The sequence below is a fragment of the Trichosurus vulpecula genome, chromosome 5 (assembly GCF_011100635.1).
Source record: "Trichosurus vulpecula isolate mTriVul1 chromosome 5, mTriVul1.pri, whole genome shotgun sequence".
Classification (NCBI taxonomy): domain Eukaryota; kingdom Metazoa; phylum Chordata; class Mammalia; order Diprotodontia; family Phalangeridae; genus Trichosurus; species Trichosurus vulpecula.
In genome coordinates this window covers 69,788,068-69,792,564 of record NC_050577.1, presented here as the reverse complement: position 1 = coordinate 69,792,564, position 4,497 = coordinate 69,788,068, and the positions used below count along the sequence as shown (strand labels likewise).

The window sequence follows — 4,497 nt, the reverse complement described above, 5'->3', positions numbered from 1 at the left end:
TTCTCATGCAAAAGTTTATTCTAAAATAAGAAACATGTAAATAACAGTGAATTAGGGAATAGAAATCCAGGGACTAATTCTGCCACAACCCCACCCAGTCTGTGTCCATCCCAGGGTTTGCTTCCCAGTTGGACCTGTGAACCTAAAGAACCCACATACACCTAGAAAACTAGTAGGAAGGGTGAAATCCTACAGTGGGGGAGGGAAGGAAGGATGTCTAGAGCAGCTGCTAACTTTCTCTATCAAGCTTAACAAATGAAAAAGAGAGGGTGGACAGGTAAGTGGGGATGGAGGAGAGGTGAGGTGACAAAGATCACACGCTGTCTTTTACAGGTCTGCTCATCATCGGATGGTGTACTTGTCCCACTTTTTCTCTGGGTCATACAGCTCCCATCGGCTGGCTGGGAAAATATGCTTGTTCTTCTCATACCAGCTCCTTAGCACCACCTTTCCTGCATGTGACTCATCCTTCTCTACTGTGGCATCACTGAGCAGCCGAACATCATCATGGACATCAAAGTTAAAAAGTGGGCCACTCTTCCCTCTGGCTTTGGTGACGATGAAGTCATAGAAGCTGTGATGATGAGGTATGATCAGATCCTCCTTGATGTACATGAGCTGCTCCACTCCCGCTGACCTTAGCTCACTGAAGTCTTTCCGAAGGATCTCCAGGGCCTTCTGCAGGAACTGTTGCATGGTGTTCCCCTTCTTCATCTTGACAGTCCTCCGGTGCCCAGAGCCATCCCAGTAACTAAACGTGATTTCAATCTCTTCACTCCTGATCTTCTCCTGCTTGGCCTCCCATTCCTGCCGAAGTTCCTCTCGGAACCTGTTTTCCTCCTCCTCTCAGTTGAGGTCGGGAAGAAAGCTTGTGTCCACATCTGGGTTCTTCCCTAACTTTCTCTTCTTCGAAGGGATCGCTTCTCCACTCAGCCTGTTCACTCTCTGAAGGCAGGAACCTTGGCTGGTCTTGTCTGTGTCTATACTGCCTTCCCAGTCTAGATCTTGCTCATCCCCCTCTTCCTCCGGCTCCTCATCCTTATCCAAGGTGAAAGACAGGCTGGAGATCTTCCGCTTCTCCTCCTTCTTGCGCTCCTTCTCTCGAAGCTTCTCCAGCTTGAGCTGAAGCTCTTTGGACTGTTCCTTCTTGGCCAGCTGCTTCTCCCACTCCTTCACCAGTGCCTCCTGCTTGGCCTTCATGTCATTCAGGGTCACCAGACCCACGGTGCTGGACTTGAGCTCGGCCTCCACCGTGTCATAATGAGCCGAGAACTTCTTGTCGATGTTGGACTTCATGATGTTCTCCTCAGTGATCCGCTGCTTCAGCTGCTCCATCTGCTCCCGCTGCTTCTCCCGTTTCTTCATCAGCTGCATGGCTCGGCCAGCCTCACTCACGGCTCCCTTGTACTGAGCCATGGCAGGCGCGGAGGACAAGACAGCTGCCCAGGACCGGGAGGAAGAAGGCTGCTCTGTGCCGGCTGGACTTATAGGCCCACCGTGACGTCATCGCGCTGCACGTCAGCACCGCGTGAGCAGCAGCAGCAACAACAGAAGCAGCAGCAGAAGAAGCAACAGCACATGACGATGATGATGATGATGATGATGATAACGATGATCTGGGGGTTTTCTAGGAACTCATTCTTTTCCTCCTTCCTTTAAATTTTACTACAATCTGCTCTTTTTTTTGGAGGGGGGAAGGCAGGGCAATTGGAGTTAAGTGACTTGCCCAAGGTCACACAGCTAGTAAGTGTGTCAAGTGTCTGAGGTCGGATTTTGACTCAGGTCCTCCTGACTCCAGGGCTGGTGCTCTACTTGCTGTGCCACCTAGCTGCCTCTACAATGTGCTCTTAAAAGAACTCCAGATGCTTTCTTTCCTGTGGCTGGACCTTTCTCTAGTTGGAAAGGGGCTGGCTAAGACTCTTGTGGTGTTCCAAGCTGGACAGCTAGTGTTATTGTTAATAAGGTGAGGAAATTCCCTCTATCAATGTAGGTCAGAATCTTCTCTACAGTTTACAATGCTAGAGTTGCTCACAGTACTAAGTAATTAAGTGACTTCTCCAGTGTCACACAGCCACCATGTAACAGAAGTGAGAATTCAAGTATCACTGCCTCCATGTCAGCTCTCTCTAACACAAAACAACCTAAGCAACTCAGTCCTGTCCACTTCCCAAGGAGAGTAGCAAAGAGATGGAAGGGCGATTATCAAGTGCTAAGGAAATCATAGACTTCATAGAAACATTCATGTAAGTGCTGATACTCAATGTGTGACCTTTGTCCAGTATCACAAGAGGATCTTTACCAACCCCACCACCATCATCAATACTGACATTCACAATATAAATGAAAACAGAAGACAAGAGGAAGTTGCCCTTTAAATGGAAGTATTACATAACACTCCTTCCACTTTCAGTAATACCTGGAGTAGGAGAGGAGGAGGGAGCAACCACATCAGACAGTGGATTGGGAGAATCAGAGAGAGGAGTACATAATTCTTGGCCATGTGGAAAGACAGACCATTTCAAAGACATAAAGAGACCAGGAAGCAAGATGAGGATGGGGGAGTGTCTCCCTTTGACTCTGATCTATCCCTGCTCAAACTCTGGCGTTGCACAAGTGACGAATAATTTGGGAGGGATAGGAAAAATAAGCAGTTAAAACTTAGCCCATTCAGTGAACTACCAGCCAGTGAATAACCAAGAAGCAATCAGAGGGAGGCTTGGAGGTTGCTGCCTGCTACAGAATTACAAGCAGAAATACAGAGATCTTGAGAGCCAGATGTGTCTTTCATGACTTGAACATTTGGGAACTATGCTATATTGTCTTAACCCTTTTTTCTCACTCCTGGAAGGTGGAAAAAACCTGTGCAACTCTATAGTTGAGATGTGTTCCTCCTAGCACTCAGTGGATTGTAGAAGACCTACATAATTGTTGGGAGTGGTAATCTAGGTCTAGGAGAAATTTTGGTTATACAATTATATGGTAAATATTTTATTGTGTATTGCTTTAGTCTAAGAACATCTCACACAGTATCCCATGCACATCTGTCAGTTTGTCTGGGAGGTCAATTCTGTTGTGCCCAGGTCATATAATCAAGGCTCAGTGAAATACTCAGATTCATGGAGGAGCAGAGGAATCTTCTGGAAGGTGGAGGCTCAAGAGTTAATTCTCATTGTGTAAATGCACAATATCTCACCTCTTAGACTAAGACTAAGACTAAGACCATAAGTATAGTCAGATAGAATGTCACCCTATGTCTGATAATCACATAGAGCTCGATTGTTCTGCAGCACTTCCTCTAGAGTAGGCTAAAGTACATAAGAGAGGTGTACATAAGAGTACAAGGTGAGCATGGGACTTCTCAGTTCCTGGCTTTTTGGGTAAATAGAGTCAAATTAACAGTTAGAAATACCAGCTTCTGGTTTAAAAAAAAAAGATGCTTCACAGCTTCTTCTAGGAGAGGCAATTAAGAATAAACATTTTTTGAAGAGATGTTCAAGGACAACAAGAAACCTCCAATCATAGATTGAGAGCTGGAGAGGCCTTCAAAGTCATCTAGTCCACTGAGTTCAAATCTGGCCTCAGACACTTGACATACTTTCTAGCTGTGTGACCTTGGGCAAGTCACTTAACCCCAATTGCTCTGCCTTGCTCCCTCCAACAAAAATGTCATCTAGTTCACCCCCTCATTTTATGGTTGATGAAACTGAGGCAGATATGTGGCAAGTAATTATTTCACTTGGTAGTGCTCATGGTTAATGTAGGGAAGGGGAGCACTCCAAAGGCTGTGGCAGCTTACATGCCAACATTTATTTCAGAGGATGAAGAAGTAAAGGGATTGTGTGTGGACCTTGACATGACCTTCCAAACCAAATCAACATATAACTCGGTATTCAATGACTTCCATATGAATGTAGGTACATACGAAGGCAGTGAAAAATATATTGGAAAATGTGATTAGAAGTAGGAAATGAAAGAGGCCAAAGACTTGTAAATTATTTAGAAGTGTCAGGATAATGTATCTGAATACTTTCTTCAAGGAAAAAAATGTCAGAAGGCATTAGACATTGCAAGTAATTAATATCCCACCAAATGAAATTGATTATGTATAACAGAAAGGAAACAATTGGTTGATGCCAAAGGTGCCATTTCAGAATTAGCTGCTGGCATGCAAGCAGATCATTGACTTATTAGAACAAAGGTCAAAATTAACATCAAATTATAGGAAAAGATAAAGATGAAAAGCAGACAATGAATGCCATTACAACATCCACAACCTCAACTGATTTTTAAAAACTATGGTGCTCTGACAAATGGGAAAATGATAAAAGTAAAGATATTGACCCTAATACAATTTTAGAAAGAAGTTTAATCAATCTTGTAAAACAATCACCCAAACAAGGAAGCCAAAAAAGCACAGAAACCATTTCAGCCAATAAACACTTGTTCTCCTTGCCAAGTGGAGAGACCTGGCAGCCAAGGGTAACACTATTTAAGAAT

The 4,497-nt window shown here is 44.3% G+C and overlaps 1 pseudogene; it reads right to left on the bottom strand.

Annotated features, from left to right (window-relative positions):
• Window positions 1–342: 342 nt before the first annotated feature.
• LOC118851900 lies at window positions 343–1,416 on the bottom strand (annotated as a pseudogene).
• Between the last annotated feature and the right edge of the window lie 3,081 nt (window positions 1,417–4,497).